General features: G+C 40.0%; 1 protein-coding gene across 6 annotated transcripts in view; it reads right to left on the bottom strand.

Annotated features, from left to right (window-relative positions):
- Positions 1-23,643, bottom strand: part of LOC122810242 (carbohydrate sulfotransferase 5-like) — a 439,379-nt gene that overhangs the window by 265,108 nt on the left and 150,628 nt on the right. For 4 of the 6 annotated variants that reach the window (XM_044081764.1, XM_044081765.1, XM_044081763.1 and 1 more), the window contains exon 3: positions 13,896-13,986. The exons of the other annotated variants lie outside the window; for them this stretch is intronic. The gene's annotated coding sequence lies outside the window, so the exon portion shown is untranslated. The remainder of the gene's footprint in view (positions 1-13,895; positions 13,987-23,643) is intronic. 6 annotated transcript variants of the gene reach the window in all.

Genomic DNA, 23,643 nt, shown 5'->3' on the forward strand with positions numbered 1-23,643 from the left:
TGTCCCTGGTGACTTTGCAGGCATCCACTACAGATGCTCAGGGGGAAGAGCAGCTGATTATTACAGAAGAGCCTAGGGGTATTCCTCAGATTTCACTTAGGGAGGAGGTTCTGACTACTATTGTAGAGTTCCGTACAGGGTCTGAGCCTTCTATGTTTTATAAGGCAGATGTCCCTTCAAAGAAGGAAACAAAAAACAAACCATGTTTCTCCTGCTACTAAGGACCCTCAGAGTGACAGGTAGAATTTTACTCAGGGTTTGTTCAATGCCCTTATGGCCTTGAAGCCTCTTCAAGGAGTTTCTGTTCCAGCCTCCCCTTGGTCTTCTATGCCTTTTGAGAGGCCTAGGGAAAAGGATTCTTCTGAGGAAGAAGGGGATTCATATGAGGAATCCCATGCTTATTCTTCCCAGATTTCTTCTCCATTAGACTGTGGTTCTGAGGAAGAGGAGTCTACTAGTCTTGATACTCCTTTCAGAGAGATTTCTGGGGACACAATAATGGATTTTTTTAATGGGATTGCGCCCAAGTCTCTGAGGTCCAGAAAAGATATTACAAGCTTCTGCAAATGGACTTTTCTAGACCTTCTGCTGTTCCTCCTGTTTTGGCTCCCTTGTTGGATGCCTTCTCTACTGCACCAGGCTCCTGATTCCCAGCCCCCTGCCCCAAGAAACTTGATAGGTTTCATAAAGTACCTGATCATTGCAGATTTCTCTACAAGTGCCCATCTGCTGACCCTTCTGTAGTGTCTGTGGCATCTGACAAGCCATCTAAGTTACTGCCTCCTACAAAGTTGCTTCCTTCTGATAAGGACAGCAACGCTATGAAAAGGCTGCATAAGAAGGTATATACCTCCACTACTCTTTTGGGGCTGCCAGTTATCAGACCCATATGACTAGATGTATTTCGACTCATCTTTCTCAGGCCTGTCATATTTTGATGCTGAGGGGAAGACTTCTGCCTCTCCTTGTTAGGGAATTCCTCCCACATAGCTCACCATTCTATTTAGTGCAGCTATGATGCAGCAGATGCTTCTTTTAGAACTGCTGTTTTTGGTTCCGTGACAAGGAGATATTCCTGGCTTTAGCTTCAACCTTTGCCTGATGATATTAAGGCTAAGTTGATGGATGCTCCTCTGGATAACAAACATTTGTTTGGTGCTGCTGATGATTTGTTTATGTCCCTGCAGGAAAAGTGTAAGGCCTTGCAAGGGATGAAAAATATTTTGTTTCTACTGTGCCTAAATTCCAAAGGAATTATCATAATAAGCCGACCTTTGTATGGAGACAGTCTTGCCCTCTTCTCAAAGGTAAAAAGGATGGAAAAAGGGCTCTTCCTGCTAAAGCTACCCAGATTAATTCTAAGCAGAAATCTCCTTTTCCTGACAAACCAGGTGCTGTATGACTATACTGCTCTTCTCAGTCACATTCCTCTTTCTCTTCATCTTTTCCTGTCCCTTCTAGTTTGGTTACAGATTACTCATGATTCCTGGGTTCTGTCCTTTATTTACCTAGGGTATTTTGTGGTCTGGAAATCTATTCCCCCTTTCATGGTTATTCCTCAGCCCCCTCAGGAACAATTGGCCTTCTTTCCAGGGGTACTTTAGAGTCCTAATCAGGAGGTTCCTGTTTCTCAAAGGGGAAAGAATTTTATTTCAGAATGTTTTTGGTCCCCAGCAAAGAAAGCACTTGAAGACCCATTCTGGATCTCTCTCACCTGAACACCTGTCTGAAGGTTCCTCCTTTCGTATGTTATCCTTTAGACCTTGTTCCCTCTACTGCTTCCTCAGGCTTTTCTGGTTTCTCTGGACCTCAAGGATGCTTGTCTTCATATCCCTATTCATCCCATTTTCAGAAAGCTTTTATGTTTCTCTGTTGCTTTCTGGCATTTTCAGTTCTCTGATTTGGCCTTTGACCTTTCTACTGTCCCAAGGGTATTCACCAAATGCCTTGCTCTTGTGATTGCTTTTTGCAGGCTAAGAGGGATACAGGTATTTCTCTACCTAGACAATCTATTGTTTCGAGCCTCCTCTCCAGAGATTCTTCTACAGCATCTTCACTTTGCCATCTCTCTCTTGCAAAGCCTGAGGTTCACCATAAATTTCCAAAAGTCTTTTCTGACTCTTTCACAGGATCATGTTTTTTTGGGGGTGCAAGATCCAGACAGTTCCAATGCGGTATCCCTGGTTCCTCCCAAGACCTTGACTCTCATTACTTTCTTTCAGTCCTTTCTTCCTCTGGCCTCAGTCACAGCCAGGGAGTATCTGACAGCTCTGGGGCTTATGGCCTCCACCATTCCTGTGCTCCCTCTAGCCAAACTTAACATGAGAAAACTTCAGTGGTTTTAAAAGTCAGTTTGACTTCAGCGTTCCCAGCCCCTCAATTTTCTAGTCCCTCTTCTTCCATGCCACAAGCTATAATTTCAGTGGTGGATTCAGCAGTTAACACTAAATCCAGATCCCCTTTTTAGCCTCCTCTTCCCTCTCAGGAGCTGTTCACAGATGCTTCAGACATGGGATGGGGAACATCCTTTGGCTGTCTAAAGGTTCAGAGCCTTTGGTCACCTCATCAAAAGAAAGACAACATCAATATCAAAGAGACGAGAGCTCTTTTGTTGGCTCTCCAAGCATTTCACCCTCTGTTCTCTCCAGGGCAACTCAAGGTTTTTACAGACAATACCACAGTGATGTATCAACAAGTGGGGAGTGGGGGGGTGAGATGTTATCTCCTGTGCAGGCTGGCGCTTCTATTATGGGAACTAGCTATCCAGTACTGAGTGACACGTCAGGTCAGAACATCATGGCAGACTCTCTGAGCAGGTTCATAACACAATCCCATGAGGGATGCTTCACATGGATGTGTTTCTGGACATTGTCCAACAGTGGGGTACTCCTCAAGTAGTTCTTTTTGCCTCCCCTCTGAGCAGACAACTTCCCCTTTTTTGTGCCAGAGCTCCCTGTCCTCTGGTCTGGAAGGTGGTTGCCCTCTCTTTTTCCTGAAAGGGGATGTTTCTTTATGCCTTTCCTCCCCTTTCTCTCATTCCAAAAGTCCTGTTCAAAATACAACAGGATGTGCCCAAAATATTGCTGGTGACTCCCTTTTGGCCCAGACACACTAGTGCTCTCTTCTTCTGCATATAGCCAAGGACAATCATCACAAGTTACCTCACAGGGTGGACCTACTCACATAAGACAAGGGATATCTCATCCATCCCCACCTGCCCACATATCAGCTGACACTGTGGGTGATGATTCCTTATAGAGACCATTTGGTGGACCTACTCACATAAGACAAGGGATATCTCATCCATCCCCACTTGTCCACACATCAACTGACACTGTGGGTGATAGGAGTTTGGTTCCTTATAGAGACCTTTTTCCTGAGGATGTGCTTAGGGTCCTGCAGGAGGCCAGGAAGCCCACTACTAGGAAATCCTATTTATCCAAATGGAAGAGGTTTTCATTTTGGTGTCTTTCTCATAACCTGTATTCACTTTCTGTGGACATTCCATTGGTTCTATCTTATTTGTGTGAACTGCTCAATGATGAGTTGGCCTATTGTTCTATTAAGGCCCACTTGTCAGCTATTTCTGCATGTCTGCCTTTACATACCTCCCGATTTAGATTCTAGATTTAAGGCTAAGCAGTTTCGTAATGGTGTTTTCATATTAGACCTCACAGGAAGCCTGCACCTCCACCCTAGGATCTTAATTTTGCTTTGGAGAAATTGACCCAGGTTCCTTTTGAGCCTGCAGCTACAGCTTCCTTACAGCATTGTTCTTGGAAGACTGTACTTTTTGTTGGCCCTTACTTATTCCAGACAGGTGTCTGAGCTTCAAGCCTTTATGGCTTGTTCTCCTTTTTTGTTTTTTTCCTAAGGACAGGGTGTCCCTTCGTACCAATCTTTGTTTTATGCCCAAAGTGATAAATTAATTGTCTCTTAATCAGTCTACTCATTTGCCAACTTTTTGCCTTCTCCACAATCTGCTAGTGAGAAGGTTCTGCACACTTTGGATGTGCAAAGACAACTCCGATTTTATTTGGATAAGACTAAGGCTTTTTGTAAATCTGAACAGCTCTTTGTTTCTTTTCATCCTAGGTATTTGGGATTGGCTGTTTCCAAGGAAACTATTTCTTCTTGGATATCTAAATCCATTTATTTTTGTTATTCTTTTCATGGCAAGAGCCTTTCTGTTTCTGTTAAGGCTCATTCTACTAGAGCATTGGCTTCTTCTGGTGCTTTTTCAGGGGTTTGGATACTAACTCTAATCTTGAGGCAGCTACCTGGACTTCTGTGCTTACATTTACCAAGCACTGTAATATTCAGAGCCAGAGCCTCCCTTTTGTGAGGAATACTGCAACAGTGAAATGGGAGGACGTAGTACAACTGTGTAAGAACTTACTATAACGGTAGATGTCATTCTCTTCACTGTTGTAGTGTTCACTCCCTCCCTCCTCTCCATGGCCCTTTTCACTTCATGATGTACAGGTTACTTCTCTGTTCCTTGGCTGCATTCCTACTGGGGCTCCCGATTCTGAGGATGGTATGCCTGGACATCACCTTTATGCCCTAAGTTGTAAGTGGGGAGCATGAGTGTGACATACGGTGTACCCTTAGCAACCTAAAGGTTTTGATATGGGGCAAGGGATCCCTATTGTAAGGAATACTGCAACAGTGAAGAGAAGGACATCTACCATTCTGTTAAGTTCTTACACAACTGTACTTTCTGTTTAGATCAGGTCTCAAGCTTGAGGCTAACAGTGAACATTGCTGGCAAGAAAAGAACACTGACACAAAGTAAAACAGCTTTTAACAACTGTTAGAATGTCTCTGTGCCAAATTTATATACAGAACGTGTGTCAGAATGAAAGGAATACAATATTTTGAAGATGTTAGTTCTGTAGAGGAGTACTTCATTTCTGCCTTCTGTCTAGCCGACAGTGCTAAAGTCTTACACACATGCATACAAACATGTATATGTGTGTGTGTGTGTGTGTGTGTGTGTGTGTGTGTGTGTGTGTGTGTGTGTGTGTGTGTGTGTGTGTGTGTGTGCTTGTATGTATATATATATATATATATATATATATATATATATATATATATAGACAGATCTATATATATCTGGATTTACTATGTCAAGACCACTTTCTCAAAATGGAATATTGCCGAACACCCAGAACATTGCAATTTCACTCTGGGATACTAACCACTGGGCCACCATTGTGAACTTTGCCCTTTTCTCTGCTATACTGCAATCTCGGAGTTAGCATATTCAGTTGGGGGGATCTATGGGGCACAGCACCTCACATGAAGAGTGGGGGGAGAAGAAGGCCCTCACATGGGTGGATTTGATTTGCTTTAGTTTGCTTTTTCTGTGTTGGTGGGCAAGTGGTTAGTTTCCCAGAGTGAAACTGTGATATTCCGGGTGTTCAATAATATTTTGTTTCAAGAAAGTGGTCTCGACATTCTGATTTTCGAGTAAGTGGTTTTACGATTATATAAAGTAGATCCATATATACACACACACACACACACACACACACACACACACACACACACACACACATATATATATATATATATATATATATATATATATATATATATATACACATGTGTATATGTACAGGTATATATATTTATTATGATATATATAGTATAGACATATATATATATATATATATATATATATATATATATATATATATATATAGGTCTATGTTAAAATGTCGACTTTTTGACTTTTTAAATAGTCAAATTTCTATGATCAGACTAATATGATCAACTATTTATAAAGTTGAACATATCCCTATTTGCTTAACCAGAAAATTGTCCTGAGATCATGTACAGTGGTGAGTGGAAAATGCACTCTTTTCCCAACTGCAGTGTGACATTGGAGTTTGTATATAGTTAGCAAGAGATGTGGGCAATGCAGGGGAGCTTGCCTCTCTGCTAAAACACTGTTTTTGAGTTTTTACATATGTTCAACTTTTTAAGCCGTGGTGGTGCAGCGGTAGCGTTGTTGCCTCACAGCAAGAGGTTCTCCCATTCGATTCTCGGCTGGAGTGCCTTCTGTGTGGAGTCTGCATGTTCTCCCCTGGTTGAGTGGCATTCAAAAGACATGCATAGAATGGGCGTGCCTTCATTGAAGGTTGGGCATCGAGCTGGCACCTCGGCATCCATAAAAAAAAAAATCTACTGCCAATCATTAGCGGACTGGAGTTCCGCTGTGGCAACCCCTAACAGGGAAAAACCGAAAGAAGAACATATGTTCAACTTTTTAGTCAGTCATATGAGTTTAAGCATATGAAATTCAACTATTTAAAAAGTCAATCGTTTGACATAGATCCATACATATCTATATATCTATATACATTTACATATATAAACACACACACACACACATATATATATATATATATATATATATATATATATATATATATATATACAGGTCTACTTGAGTAGACTGGAATTCTATTAAATTGAATTTTACTTAACCAAGATGACAATACTGAAAACTTAGTTTGACAAATGTTCACATCACCAAAGTTTGAATCCGGGAAAGGAGGCAGTTGGCCAATATAAAAAACAAACAGCAAAGTATGTAAGACCCACCCAAGTGGAGGGCTGAGCCCTCCACACCCCTCTAACTAAATATACCAACTCCAAGATTGGACTACAGTGGGGAAAAGGGCAAATTTCCCCATGTTGGCCAACTGTCTCCTTTCCCGGATTAAAATTCCAGTGATGCGAACATTCTTTAAACTAAGTTTTCATTATTACCATCTTGGCTAAGTAAAATTCGATTTAATGGAATTTCAGTCTACTCAAGTAGACTCATATATACACACGTGTGTGTGTGTGTGTGTGTGTGTGTGTGTGTGTGTGTGTGTGTGTGTGTGTGTGTGTGTGTGTGTGTGTGCGTGCGTGTGTGTGTGTGTGCGTGCGTGCGTGCGTGCGTGCGTGCGTGTGTGCGTGTGCGTGTGTGTGTGTGTGTGTGTGTGTGTGTGTGTGTGTGTGTGTGTATTGCAGCCTACTGGCTATGTGATATTCCTGAAATGTTGATTTGAAGTGCTGTACACCATACACTATGATAAAAAATGTTCATTGTATGTACAGGCAACTTCTTCTTCTTCTTCTTCTTTCGGCTTTTTCCCGGTTAGGGGTCGCCACAGCGGATCACCTTGTCCGCACATTGAATGGCAGTGGAGTTTTACAGTGTCGAGTTGCCAGCCCGGCGCCCAACCTTCCACAGAAGGCACACTCACACGCACACCTAGGGCCAATTTAGAGTGTCCAATCCACCTGCAGCATGTCTTTGGGATGTGGGAGGAAACCGGAGCACCCGGAGGAAACCCACGCGACCACAGGGAGGACATGCAGACTCCGCACAGAAGGCACCCCAGCCGAGGATCGAACTGGAGAACCTCTTGCTGTGAGGCAGCAATGCTAACCACTGCACCACCGTGGCCGCCCTATTGTATGTACAGGCAACATATTGCTTTAATTAAAAAATGTAATAGCACAGCTAATGTGAGTTGCCTCAAGAAATGTTGTTAAAAGAAGGGCTGGAAGCTGACATTGTTAGAGATGTTTGTTCTTCACAATGTAGTATTTTGAGGCCAGGAATGGAGAATTTGAATGGACCCTGATCGGAAACATCTGTGCAAAATTCAAGGAGAATCAGTTGGGGTCCTGTTGATCTTCAGTAGGAGCACTAGAAGCCAAACTGCAGATGTACACAAGCAGAGCCTTACATAAAAATGTCTTTGAAGACTGCAAGACAGCTTGACCAGAGCAGCAACCTGGTCATCCTATAAGGAATATTGTGTTTTAGCAAGAGGCTTTAGAAGTTAATTAATAAATGCTGACCTGAGCTGTGGCCAGAAATATATTAAACATAAATGTACCTGCTTTATTTTAAGCAGTGGCTGCTCGTGCCATCAGGCTGCAGGACTGCAGCCCCCCAGCTGTTAAGAAAAGAAAAGAACATTTTTAAAAATAAAATATTTATATTATTTATATTTACTGGCTGGCTGCAGACTGTGCTCTAAGTGAGTCCGACTGACTCGCAAAGTCCCTGAACTCGAACTGTGCATGCTCAGCGAGTTCTGTTTTTTTTTTTTAATTAGTGTCTGTAAATCTGGACTGCTGTAAAAGCAATCCAGATTAAGGAGAGAAGGCATCAGTGTGATGCCCAGAAGTCTAGGTGTTTAATTGCATAGTAAAGTGGAAGGGGATTGGACTGCCACATCCGCAGTCACGTAAGTGATGTGCATGGCTGGATGGCTACTGATTGGTTCTCTCACTCTTGCCGAAAAACAGAGCGAGAAATAATCATTAGTAGCACAGTACTTTGGTTACTTGCTATGGTGTTACTATGGGTGAAACAACTTGTTTGATTTTTTTGGCTTGCTACCCTTGCTTTAAATAATTTATGGAGAGCGAGAGTTTGATCAGAGAAAAGAAAGAGTTGAAGAATTGATTCCTAACTTCAGTTCCTGATCATCACAGAGACGGACAGTCACTCATTTTTTTTTAACAAATAAAATTGAGGTATGTGTCCAACTCCTAATGTCCATATAATGTTTATTGGAAGGAAATTCGTTCTGCAAACGGCCGCAATTGTCAGAAAAGATGATGTTTGTAATATGTGTGTGTGTGCTGATGGTAATCAACTTTTTACAGAACACTCTAAAACTTTGAGCTGTCCTGTGATGACTGGCTGCAGCTGTCAACCCAACTCTTAAGTTGTCGCAATTTGAATACTAGTAAAGGTCAACTCAGTATAAAGACCAGCACCTGTCCTGCACTCTTGACAAGCGAGTTGTTTTTAGGTCTTGGGTGGGTTCTGGCAGATAACCGTAATCTGCTACTTTGGCTCAGATAAAAAGGGGATGATCTGATCTCTGTCTTTCAATTACTGCAATCCTTGAGCTGAGAGTTCTGACACACAAAAAGAAAAGCTGTACTACTAATCTAGCTTAAATCTGTTGCTGTTAACGATGAAAGTCCTAAGTGTATTCAACAAGTACTGTTCATACACTAAGCAGTTAGTGTCTTACACCACATTAATTAATATTGCAGCATTCTATATTATATGCTTAATGAAAATGTATTTCCTTTAAACCACAGAGATTTAATGTTGCTGCACTTGTGGACTTCACTTCTTCATCTCCTAAGGTGCGCACACACACACACACACACACACACACACTCGCATACACACAAACACACACACACACACACACACACACACACACACACACACACACACACTCACACACACACACACACACACACACACACACACACACACACACACACACACACACACACACACACACACACACTCTGCCCCCAACACTCTCTCTCTCTCTCTGTCTGTCTAGCACACATCCGCACATATGCACACCCATACATATATATATATATATATATACACACACACATACATACACCCCCCCCCACACACACACACACACACACACACATAGACACACACACACTCCAATGCCATAATGAAATAATGAAGTCATGGAAATAGCAAAGATTTGGCTGCAATAATTTTTAATCCATGATTATTTGTATAAGAGATGCAAATGTGTTTATGTTATTAGTTACTACCTTGAAAGTTATGTTTTAGTGTATTAACTACAGTTCAGAAAAGGTGCACTGATCAGTTAAGTCTATTTCCAAGGCATGACTTGTTAGGGAGATGTATCAGTGAGATATTACAAAGACCGAAGGCAAATATATAAAGCAGCAAGTCATGCAAAGCACATAAAGGTGCAATATACAAAACACAAAATACACAGTGACAGCAGCTGAGTAGTAGAGTTCAGGAAGCTATTTTTTGTAAATTTTCCTGCAAACTCAACCAATCTCCTTTTTTAAAACAGAGTGACTTCTTTGTTTCTGGATGAAACTTTCAACGCAGACAGCATGAATAAAACTGTAAGCCAAGGTTCTTAATTAGACAGAATACAAATTTAAGGTTTTGAAGTACATATTTTTCCATGTTATCATTTGTGTGGAGCTTCGGTCATTGCAGCCACTTAAATTCTTTTTTAAAGCATTTCTCTCCACTAGTCTACTTTCACATTCTGCCTCCAGTTAAATGTAAACTTCCTGTCTGTGGTCTCACCTCATCATATGGGTACTGTTCAGAGGAGGCAGAATGGTGTAGGAGGCCACAGTTGTTACGTTTTAGCCTAAAGGAGATACAGGGCTTTGGGGTACCATGCACACAGTAGTAGATATTGTGGGTGTGCCTGTGTGTCAGACAAAATTCATATGTGATTAAACAGATACAGCTGTTACAAAAGCACTGCCTCTTGGCACCTGTATAATTAATATATTGAGAGCTGCCTGAGGAAAAAAGGATTGCCAAGGGACTACCAGGATAACAGGTATAATTGCATTGATACAACTAGGTAAGACACTTGAACAGTGCCACAAATTTATGGAGATTTGTGGAGGGACAGGAAGCAATATCTTTTTACTATCTGACTTGATTGCTTTTGGAACGTGGGGAACACAGCGTTACAGTAAGTCCAGAAGAGAGAAACAAGAGTGGGTAACACAGACATTTTAGGACAATGATCCAGGACTATGGGGGATATGATGAAAGGCAAAATATGTCACAGCATTAATCTCTGCTAGCAGAAAGGAATGGGGAAATATGTTCAGTGGAGGCACAGTCTAAGCTGCAATAATACATCAACTATCTAAAAGATGAAAGTGCTAAGAATATTCAACAAGAACTATTCATACACTAAGCAGTTAGTGTCTTACACCACATTCATTAATATTACAGCATTCTGTATTATACGATTAATGGAAATTTATTTCCTTTAAAAACTGCCGAGTTTTACTTTTGCTGCACTTGTATACTTCACTTCTTCATCTAACCTTTACCTTAATTTCAAAACTGCACTTAAGTGCTTTATACACAACTTCTTTTAACTTCTGGAATCTTCTTTCAGAAAATGTCTTGCTTCCTGCATTTTGTAACCTCTCCTTCCATTAATATATTTCCCACTACTCTAACACCCTGTCTTTCTACTACATTTCTCTAATCTTGCTTGCCTCTTTAAGAATGTAATCTGCCTAGTTCTACCCTGATTAAGGGAATGCAATACTTTTACAATACACTTTTTGATAGCCCATGTTATTGTCATCCACGTGTTCACTATATACTCAATTTTTGTTATCTTTTTTTCTTTCTGTCTAATATAAATCTATCTGTTATCTTGTATTTTAGTGCACTTTATATTACTGTCAACTTTCCAGTTCATTTTTATGTGCTCTGGCATCTTGTAGCTGTGAACTAGACCCCTCCATGGTCAACATGTTTCTCAGCTGAACAATGCAGTGACATAGGCATTCAGTAGTAAGTTAAGCCACGGTCACTTGTTGATAATTTGACTACATCATTCACAGCAGATAATTTAGATTCCTCCCCCCTTGGAGATATGATTTAAACCTAACCACTTGCCCCACATCTTGTCCCACATATCCTGTCATGAACTTCCTTGCTGCTTCTCTTAAAAGAATTTGACTTTCAGTCATTTCCTACGGATATCACAGCCTATACCCTCTACTTCTTTCTTTGCATTCTGTTTCTTCCTTCAGCCTGTTCGTTTCAGACACATCTGGCACCTCTATATGATCATGTCAGTCAAATACTTAAATTTCTTTCTGCTGCATCTTGTGCTATTCATCCTTACAATGACTTCATTTCCAGTAATTTGCTTCAGTATTGACCCTTAAATTTAATCACCTTGAAATAATAACTGTAGTGAGATACCAGAACTTTCCCACCATAGACTTATTCATTCTCCGTACTTTATGTCCACCAACCAGACCTGATAGTTGCGTGACTCCTCTCAATTATCCTGCTATCCACATAACACTAACAGTCATTACTCTGCATTTTATCCGTCCTTGTCTCATCCACCTCAACTCCATAACTCTTAATCCCATTCCTTGCCTTTTTTTTTTCTTATTTGTAGATATAACGGATTCAGGCTTGGCACATTCTGACTACTCTGACCTTACTACTTTTCAAATTCATCCTCTGTAAACTGGTTAGGGTTTAAAGCAAAAAGTAAAAATGTCAGTTTATTGAAACTTGAATATCCACCAACAACTTTCCTTTTACTGGTCTCATAGTAACCTGATAGAAATCCATTTGCTCATTCTGTTTTCTGTGTTTTCATCTTGTTAAGTTTTCAGAATGACTATCTAGGAAGCAGAGTGCTTGGAAAGTAATGTTAATGATCTCCAACAATTTCCACTGCAGAGTAATATCAGTCTCCTCTCATAGCCAGAATTATGACCATAAACTGATGATTCATAAAACCACAATTGGTGGTTTCTTAAGATCCATACGGCTATCATTTATAATCCATCCTCTACTTTGCTCCCTGTTTACTTTTTTGTAAACTGTCCAACTATTTTTTTTTTGCAGAGCTCTTAAGCTATATAATATGTGGGTATGTGTGTGCTTGAGATTACTGAACCCTACTCCCTAAAAAAGTTAGTGATCGTTCTCGTCTTACAACATGTTTGTTGAATCTGTAGTGCAGTATTCAGAACTAGTATTCTTTATGCAGTATTTGTTTAGTGAATCCTGTTGATGGTGGTGGTGCCAGAAATGGACAGCAATGGGTGGTGTCATGTGATGGGGATGGTGAGGGGGGACAATGGAGTGCTTACCTTTCTAAATAGAGTAGTCATGTATATTTTTCAACTATTTCATACATAGTCCTTATCTGCTCTATTTTGACATTTTGCATATTTTCAATACATTCTGCCAATTCCCATCATATTTCTTTAAATGCGAATTGCTGATCTACATATTGTTGTTCTGAACTGCATATATCACTTTTTTGTAACATAAGTTCTTGCTCTTGTAAATTGTTAATGCAGGGCTGTTTGAAACTGCATTTGTTTTGTTGTTGGTGCTGTTGTTGCTGTTCATCAAGTTCTGGTACTGCCTGCTTTTTTAATTTGCATATACCACTTTTGTGTTATATAACTTCTTTATCTTAGAATGCCCTAGGCTTGGATCAGAGCTATAACCTGATTAACAAATGGTAAAAAGATAAATAAATAAATCAGTGGAAGTTTGTAGGCTAAGTAATGTCAGACACATTTAACTGGCAGACTGAAAAAGCTAGCTGTTCTCTAAAGTCAAGCAAATGTGATGTATTTGAAAGCAAAACTACATAATTAGTAGAAGCACTTATATTCCTGAGATTAAAAGTAATCAGATTCATCATTAGGAAGTAGTCATCAGGAAAGATGACTGTCAAAGAAGAAAGTGAAAAATGTCTTTCTTGCTGTGTGAAGAGAGATGAACAATGACATGAAACCCTGCAGAAAGTAAAGCAATACTGTGAAAAGATAAAATATATTAACCTCTGAGTATCTCCTGCTATCCATATCGTAAAGAAATACAAACCCCACAGCATGGGCTACTTCCATGCCCCGCAAAAATAGTCAAAATACATATCACCCAGCCGATATACAGGACAGATCATGCATTACAAACACGGTATCTGACATTTCTCCAAGTAAAAATATTCTGTCCTAAAATTAAAACTTAACTAGTAATATCTAAAATTATGTAATTCATTATGGTTTCTGAAATTATAGACCACCCTTGCACATAGAAATATACTTTCTCTATACATGTTCGAGGTGAAACTGCTTGAGCATCAGTAGCCCTTAGAAATATAAGACAAACAGCATAAAGCCTAATCCTTTTTGCCATTGGAAATCTTTGCTGGTGTGATTTCTAATAGTGTGCTGTAAAGGAGGACACAAAAAGATTAAGCAGAATAAAAATTCCTACTTTGCACTTGCTTACATAACATATTACATACCTCAGTCTCAAGTGCACAGATTTTCATAGAGTATCCAGATTTTTGCATCACATTTTTGGTCTGTTTTTTTCATAAAATTGTGGTTTTCTGCCTGGAAAATTAATGGCAAATCATTAAAAACTGAAGTTAGAAAATAATGACAGACATTTGAGTTTCAGATTTCATATCCTTCAGAAAAGTCATAATAATGCAAGACCTACTATTCTATCAACTTTCTAAGTTTGTACAGCAATATTTAAAAACTGTCCCTATTTTTGGGCCAGTGTCCCACTTTTGTTTATGGCTTTGTCCAGTTTTCTTGTTCTGAGATTGAGAGGTATGACCAAATGTGTCAGGGCCATCACCGTTAGCCAGAGACATTTTAAATTGTAATATACTTGTTGTACCCCATTCCCCCCTGTAGTGACTCTGGATGTGTCCAAGTAAGGCAAGAAGCAGTTATGCAGTGTAAAATTGCCAAGGACTCCAAAGATAACCACAAGGCATTCTTTAGCTATGTCAAGAATCTAAGTGGCAATGCTCATATCTGCTCGGAGTTAGTGCAGAATGGCACAAAATACACTGAACCGACCGATATAGCCAACATCCTGGCAGACAGGTTCAGTGCAAACTTCACCTCCCTTTCACCCCAAAAGGGCCCATAACCATACCAGAAGAATGTAGAGCCCCTGAAATCACAGACACTCAAGATAAAACAGCCCTCTACAAAGCCAAAAGCACACCATCAATGGGACCGGACGGTGTCCCAGGCTGCATCCTCCATGAGCTCAAAGATGAACTTACCCCTCATCTAAACACACTATTCAAACTCAGCCTCTCCACAGGCTATGTACCCATAGAGTGGTGCACAGCAACAGTTATTCTGCTCCACAAGGGTAGAGCCACAACAGACCCCATGAGCTATCACCCTATAAGCCTGACTAGCTTGGTCTGTAAGGCTATGGAGTGCATCATCATGGAACTCATTAACAGAGACATTGGGAACCTCCAAACACTGGACTCTACCCAGTTCGGCTTTGTTAAGGGCAGATCATGCCTCCTAAACCTGGTGGACTTCTTTGAGACAGTTACCAAGGCTATAGATGAGGGAAAGGTGGTCCACACAGCCTACCTAGATCTCGCAAAGGCCTTTGACACCATTCCCCATTCTAGTATTACAGACAAGCTCACCAGCCTGAACATAAACTCCTACATCACAAGATGGGTTGCCAACTGGCTCATGGACAGAACCCACATGGTGAGAGTTGTGGGAGCTAGGTCCGACTCTAAACTGGTTACAAGTAGTGTTCCACAGGGCTCAGTCCTAGGACCCCTCCTGTTCTGCATATACTTCTCAGAGGTACAAGTAAGCAGAGTTGGAATACAGCTGACCAAGTTCACAGACGTTTGCAAACTAGGGGCTATAACTGACTCTCCGGCTGACACAGACATCCTCCAAAAGGGTCTCACTGAGACAGATACCTGGTGTTAAAATCATGGCCTCAAGCTAAATGCCACAAAGTGCATAGTCATCCTCTTTGGAAAAAAAAGTACCCACAAACTACCACATAGGTGGTAGTCCCCTAAATACAGAAGACGTAATAAGGGATCTGGGGACCCAAGTGGATAGTAATCTCTCCTTTGATAATCACATTGCCAAAGTGGTTAGATAAATCCTTCTATGTGGCCCACCTAATCACAAAAGGGTTCACATCCAGATCAAAAGTGCTCATTGTGCCCCTCTACTCATCAGACCCATCATAGAGTACAACGCCCCATTTGGGATGTACCTTACAAGACACCTGCAACAGCTGGAAAGACCACAGAAGTACCTCACCAAGAGGATCATTGGCCTCAAAAAGATGCCCTATGCAGCTCGGCTGAAGAAGCTTCAGCTGTACTTGGTTGCACACTGCCTACTCAGAGGTGATCTCTGCCTGACATACAAGGCCATGTCCAACCCAGAATTGATGGACATGCTCCACCTAAAGAAAGCCATATCCCCTCAAGCCACAAGCTCTAGGGATCTAAACCTCACCACAACAATAAATAGGACATGCTGGAGGGATAGATTCCTGTCCCAGAGACTTTCCATGCTTTGGATCAGGATTCCAATCTACATTAGGAAGAGCTCCTCGCTAACACTTTTCAAGAGAAACCTTGACGAGTGGATGGGAAACAGAAAGTTTACCCCGAGGATCACTTCAGTGGCTCTGCTGGACAGAGGCACAGGGACCTAATCTAAGGGGGCGGTGAAAGCCAACACATTCTGGCTAGGCTTATAAATGCCTTCGGACAGATAGTCTAGTACCTACCTATGAACCTATAAGTGTGCAGAGTATCCCCCATCCAAAGTAGACACAAGTAACAGTGGCTTTTCATCTGTCTTTGATTTTGCATAATGTTCTGGTTTTCTGTCATATTTTTATACTATTGATTTATGCTTCTTATTATTCAGAAAATGCATGTTGTTGCAGTGCCTTTTGTTGCTCTGTGTTTAAGTAGCAATGCTTTAATAACCACCAGCTAAGCCAGTCTGGGATTATAAGATGCAAGTAAGCTTTAATAAGCATACTGTTAAATAACTGTCGACATTGAAAGCATTTATGTTGCTGCCATGCAGAGAATATTTACGTAACCAGATAACGTATAAGCCTTGGGTATTGAAATACATATGACAGTATTTGTAATAAAGAATGTGACAGTCATTTTCAAAATTAGTGTATATACATGTAACAGTGTGCTGTGTGGAGTATTCAGCATGCACCATCGTGACTGAGCATTTATTTCATGTAAATTGGTAAGCATGGCCAGCACTGATCCCACTGTACCATAGCCCCACCCCTTTCTAGTTGACCACACCCATTCCCATTGGCCCCACCCGTTCAGCTGTCTCCGGAAGCCCCCCTTTCATTTGAAGTCACCAGCCGCCACTGCTTTTAAGTTGAAAAACAACTTTGCTTTGTTCCATCCAATGTTAACAATTAAAAAAAAGCCTTTGCCCACGTATGGCCCAGGTGACTCACATTCATCTGAGGTGCTGTTACGGAGAGAAAGGCATGTCCATCTCGGCAGACATTTATCTGGATATTCCCCATATTTTTTCTCTTTTGGAGACTGGAAATATGGGGGGCATTATTCTAAGTGGGGAGAGGGAGGTTCAGTGGCTGAGCTGTTATGAAGACAGGATGATATGACAGCGCATCCACATTGCAAGTAATCTCATAGAGGAAACAGGAAGTAATGCATAAGTAAGACCCCCCCCCAACAGTAATAATGTGACATAGTTCTATAATGCCTTGATATTTTTGTCTGCCCTAACCCTAACCCTGATCAGAGTTAGTCCATGGGAGGCCAGGAGAGTAGGTAGATGCAACAAATGAGGAGAGGCCCAGGGATCCTCTGATGGTCAGCTGCTTGGGAAAAAAAAAATCCAAAAAAAAGTTCAATATTCAAAAAAAAAAACAAAAACAAAAGAAAACACACACAAATGATTTTGCAGGGGGTCAAGCACACCCTGCTCATCCCTTATGTGGGCTCCACACCCCTACAGCTATAAATGCACTAAATTGGAGATCTCGCTTCTTCTTCTTTTGACTTTTCCCGGTTAGGGGTCGCCACAGCAGATCATCTGTCTGCTCATGATTGGCAGTGGAGTTTTATGGTGTTGAGTTGCCAGCCTGGTGCCCAACCTTCCACAGAAGGCACACACACGCACACACTCACACCTAGGGCCAATTTAGAGTGTCCAATCCACCTACTGCATGTCTTTGGGATATGGGAGGAAACCGGAGCACCCAGAGGAAACCCACGCAACCACAGGGAGGACAGAAGGCACCCCAGCATCGAACCAGAGAACCTCTTGCTGTGAGGCAGCAACTCTAACCGCTGCACCACCATGGTCAGTATAGTTGAGAAAAGGGCAGAGTCCCTTACCCCATTGTTAAATGATCTTGGCAAGCCCACTGTTAGCACTCTTCACTAGCAACATAAGAGAGAGGTATAAGCCCTCCATTCTTATGTTCTTATATTGTTATGTTCTGACAAAATGTACCACTGATGCAAGTTTTTATCTGAAACATACACCAATGAATGTCACTCTGATGAAACCATACTTAGATAGTTAGACAGATATTCTGTGTCAATCATAAAATATCCATTAAGATAAGAGCACATACACCTTTTATATTTTGTATTTGCATAAAATATATTATTCACTTAATTCTATATTTGGCACCTGAAGAAAGCACTAAAATATACCACGGCATCAAAAAGGTAATCTAAATTATGAGAAAAATAGGATCATTACCATTTTGAGAAAAGACGATGGCAAATTGTATTCAGTCATCCAGTCAGTATTACAAATGTATAAATTGAAAAAATAAAGTACATGATATAGTCTATGTTTATGGCCATGAAGTAATTTAACCAACTACAACAACTGCATTAAGAAAAATAGCCAAAATGGAGCTTTTGCAATTCATTGATGATTTATAAACTAAATAGTTAGAAAGATCCAATAAAATAGGTCTGATACTTCAACAATTAGAATGCAAGAGGCATACCTGTAAATATAATATCACATTGTCTTATACACTGCAAGAAAGCAAAATATTTCTGCATTGCCACCAGTATACCTGGATCATCTTGGTTGTTTAAAGAAAGTCAGAATCAGATATTCTATTTGAGCTTGGATGGTAAGGAGGTAGGTATTGTGGCTACTGTACTGTTACAAAAAAAGGGCCCTGTATTCACAAAGATTGTGTGCAGAAGTGTAAATGAACTCTGTGAACTATTTTTACTGCACCACCATAGTCTACTACATTCAAAGAACTGAAGCATGTTTCCCAGGGCTCACAGTAAATGTCCTACTATCTTGAATGACACTCTGCACTACCAATATTCAAAGAAATGAATCATGGTACTTCCTGGCATGCACAGTCACTGTTCTGTTTTCCAGAATGGCACAGAGGAGTATATTGTAAGTTAATAAACGCCGGTACCTTCTGTACTTAGGACTATGCATAACTCTGAAGAGCCTGACAGCACTACAAAGAGCTACTAAGTAACATAGCTGCTTACTGTATAGTTTGCCTTACCAAGTAGGTAGAATAGTTATTTGGTAGGGCTTGCTGAACAGTACACAGCTGCTCACAAAGTAGTGCTATACACTGCTGGCATCAAAAACTCACAAATCATAGCCTTTCAAAAATACAGATGGCATTGTGGTCATTACTATATTATTATAATGAGGGGGATCTGGTACTCGACAAGCTCCTGCATCACATCATAGACAGGACAAAGTAATGTGTGGTACCATGTTTGTCTAGCACGTACAGGACTCACCTGATGACAGGGATTTTTCTGCTTTGTGAGATGTGAGAGAGGTTACACTGCATCAGGACTATGTTGTTGCTCAAAACTGTATGCTAAGCAATCTACTAGCAGGGGAGGGGTTCAGCCTCTGCCAATACACCAGGTGTTTGTGGGTCATTGGAGTGTTGCTGCTTATGTCATGAGATGACGTGCGTATAACACTACTGTCAGGTTTGGGAATGGTGCACAGCTGTGGTGAACTCATAAGCATAGCAATAAAATGGTTGGTATGTAATACAGCAGAACAGCACATGTACAATTACATTTACTTTTCATGAATAGCTATCTGTACACTCCCATTCTGGGAAACAAGAAAAGTTTAAACAAAAAGCAGCTGATCGGGTCATATAGTGCTTCACCATCACTAATCCTTTTCTGAATTCAGTGGATTGTATTTATGTGATTAATGTAGAAAGCAAGAAGAGAACCAGAGAAAATATTTAACATTCATTTTCAAAAAAAAAAATTATGGACAGAAATAGCTATGACATTTTATATGGGAACTGGTTTGTATACTGAATTAATTACAGGAAATATCAGTGAATAGATTTGAGAAATGCAAGTAGATGAATAAAATATAATTTCTGGAAATGCAACATACTAGATAAGAGGAAGTTATATGTTGCAACATATACGTATTTTTTAAAAGTCATAAAGAAAATACAAAGATAATTCATTGAAAGTCTGTGAGCTCTTCCATGTAACAAGGACAGCTCGTATATCATTGCCTCTTCTTATATACTAATACTTTTATTTCACATTTAACTTTCAAGAAGTTTTTTGGTAAAAAAATACAGTCTCTGTACATATAATCCAAAGGTTAGAAAGATAGATAACTAAGTTCAGTTCTCAGAAAAACAACATATCTTGATCACTCAAATATTATCTGAACTGCAAAACAATTTGCGAGTTGAAGTAATGGTTTTGCCTTTTTCTTTTTCTGTGTCAGTCCAGCTACAGATCAGCTATCCTTGAGCGACCTTATGAAAGAAATCCATTCATTCAGACAAGAACTGTTTTCTGTCCAGAGTACTGTACAAAATAGTTAATAGTCCTAGATCAACAGGCAGGAGCTGTGCAGCTGAGCAAATACTACTGATAGATAAATGTTTTAAAAAACAAACTGAATCTCTTAAATTGTGGCATTCAGTGATGAAGCCAATATTAATGAGAACAGCCCATCTACTATCTGTGTTTGTCCCTGAAACAGATTCCTAGCAGACTGTCACTGATAGAGTACACAGGGCTTCATCATCCACTGAGTAGTGAAGCTATACTATGCTCTGTGTTGACCCATTTCTCTGTTTATTCCACTAAAGAGGTGCTATTATTGAATTTGTAGACAGCATGATGAATTCTGAAATATGGCCGAAACTTTGATCAAATGGAGAGCTTTTGCTCATTTATTTAAATACTTAAAGAATAATAAACCAATATTCTCTGTAAGTTACAATGTTTCTTTAAAGGTTTACTACAATGAGGGCTTCAAGGTGAATTCATTAAGTGAAGCCACTAATGTTATTCGGAGCATTCTGAAGTTTGGGAATGGAGTTGTGAGTCCATCCATCTAGAGAGGTATTACATCATAAAATTATTTTGGTTGTGAAATTTTCTGTGTTCCAAGAAAAGACAGATAGAGGTGGTGGTACGGGATAATATGTCAGAATATTCACAGTAATCACATGCAGCTGAATGTTCAAAGTCATGAGACCAGTTATGATAATCCTCCTTTTGAATCAATGACTTGTGCCCCCCATTTTGTTTGACAGCTTTTGACAGACTGGCAAATTTAGTGGAGAGTTTGCCTGGACTGCAGGTGTAGTCTTAATCTGTTAGGATGAATGGGTTGCTTTTTTGGATAAAGGGTATGTCTGAATAGTAAATTAAGTTACTTATGCATAGGGCTGGGTTAAGCTTTTTGTAGGAAATTATTTAAGCTCAGTGAGTGACTGCTCCAGGTTGGAAGCTAGATGTTTCCTCTTTTCTTTTATAACCCGAATAGTTTAATACTCATATGAAAGTAAAGGAGGACTGGGTTACTTTGAAGAAAGAGGAGAAGTCCCGTAAGGTTTTTCTACTCTTTGCACATATCTCCACTGCAGTGCATACCCCAGTGTCTTCTTGCATGGAGTACTTAACACTTTATGTGTAGCTTATTTGAAATTTGATTTCAGAAGCATGTGCAGAAACCTGTGGCATAGCTAGTAACTGGTGTTTCTAAACAGGAATACATTACACTGGTTCTTGACATTCTATCAGATAGCATATCATCTGCAAACTTTTAATCTTGGAATATCTGGCCCGACATGGCCTGGCCCGACACACACACACACACACACACACACACACACACACACACACACACACACACACACACACACACACACACACACACACACACACACACACACACACACACACACACACACACACACACACACACACACACACACACACACACACACACACACACACACACACACACACACACACACACAATTCAAGATTTCGTGACCTGCTATTGGCCATCATATTACCCACATTTGTTTTTCAGGGGCTGTTAGTGGTTTAAGACATGCGGCTGGAATCTTCTGATGATTGGACAGTTGTTCAGCAAGGGCCAAATCTCCACAATTTGCTGCCTTGATATTGGGTGACTTTAAATATGCATTTAAAATGTGTATGTTTACACTGTCTTTTAATTAATCTTCTTTAAATCAGTGACAGTATAATATGTATTTAAAACCCTATGCAGTTTATAAGACTATGCTGGTTTAGCTTGGTATATTTATTCTGTCATATTTTTTTCCTAATTATAAGCATTTCAGTCTCTTAATTTGTGCAGTGGATGGTCAGATGGTGAAGGTGATGTAGTACTGGAGTGTTGGTAGTAGCTGGCACAGATAGAAGTGTACTAGTCATTTTGTTTTTAGTATTAGATTCATCCAATTCCCTTATTTTGTCAATGATGCCCAGGTAAATGGGTAGTGAAGTCTAATACACAAGGAATTGAGTTTAAGAAAAAGGTACTTTTCCATGTTACAATTGTTCATGTTGTACGAGTATTAATCAGTGCCCAGAATTTATACATCCTATGAGTGGCAGGAGATTCATTTTTCTCTGTACAGCGACGTGTAATACCACTGGTATTATATATCTTGCCACATGTAAGAAATGTTCAGGATTTTATGTGGGCAAATCAGTCAGGTGCCTGAGGGATAGAATTATTGAGCATAGATCAGATATTCGTAGGAATATACCTACTGACTCACTGGCTTGCCACATTTCTGCAATGGGTGCTGCTCATGAATTTGACTTCAAGGTCATATCTATTGTACACCCAGGTATTAGAAGTGGAGACATGTTAATAATGTGGACATGAAAGAATATGAATGGATAGTGAGGCTTGAAGCATATAAAGACCCGGGCTTAAATAAACAAGTTACATTAAAACCTATTCTAAAAAATAAACAAAGGAAAATTAGAAAAAAATGAGAGGAAGATATGTATATACTTCTTATCCCTTTTATCACTGTTTCTGTATCTTTAAGAACTGGGTGTTCACCTTAATCAATTAATGGCTGGGTCGTGTGCTATTAGTATAAATGTTGGTTTTAACTTTTTTTTTTGTGTAAGACACTGAGGAAGGATGTTTTTGATATCCGAAAGCTTTGTCATTTTTTAATAAATTTTATTTGGCTTGACGGTGTGGAGAGATTATTTTCTTTTTTGCTGTTGCATTGGTGTTTCTCTCTCCACCTTATCGCTTGTTCCACATTTTTACTGTTTTAGTGCAGTCTGTCTAGCCCATGTGCAGGATATGATGTAGACATAAAGCTAGCAGTGAGTATGACTGGCCATTGTAAAGTACTGACAAACTTACCAAATTGTCATCTTGTCTTTGAATCATAATCCCTTTGAGCTAATTACGTTTGATTAGTAGATCCAGACAGATTCATCTTTGGAGATGCATGTCTGTAGCTGCTCCCATCTGGAAGTAGTATTCATACATGTCTCTCATTTTCATGGCAAGGCCCTTAATTCATTATATGTAGTGGTGGGGTAGTCTTTCCAGAAAGTAAGGGTTGAGGGTCACATGGTAGTTTTTCCTTTAGTAAGAAGGTGGCAGTTTTAATACTAGGTGCTTATGTTTGAAGGGGAAATGGTTAGTTTTCTAGAATCATGCTATTTTTAGGACTGCATAGGAGGTACCAAAACCCTTAGATTGACCGCACTGCTCTACCATGGATTCAACACTGCCAGAATCTTGATGGTGGAATAACAGGAGGTCACTGATGATGGAGGACATCCTATAATTTGAATTGGTGAATTTCTTTATAGTGACAAGCTGATTTCTCTAGTCTCTTATTCTATGTGGTAATCTGAAGGAGAT

This window comes from Protopterus annectens, chromosome 8.part1 (genome assembly GCF_019279795.1).
Source record: "Protopterus annectens isolate FY-2018-M chromosome 8.part1, PAN1.0, whole genome shotgun sequence".
Classification (NCBI taxonomy): domain Eukaryota; kingdom Metazoa; phylum Chordata; order Ceratodontiformes; family Protopteridae; genus Protopterus; species Protopterus annectens.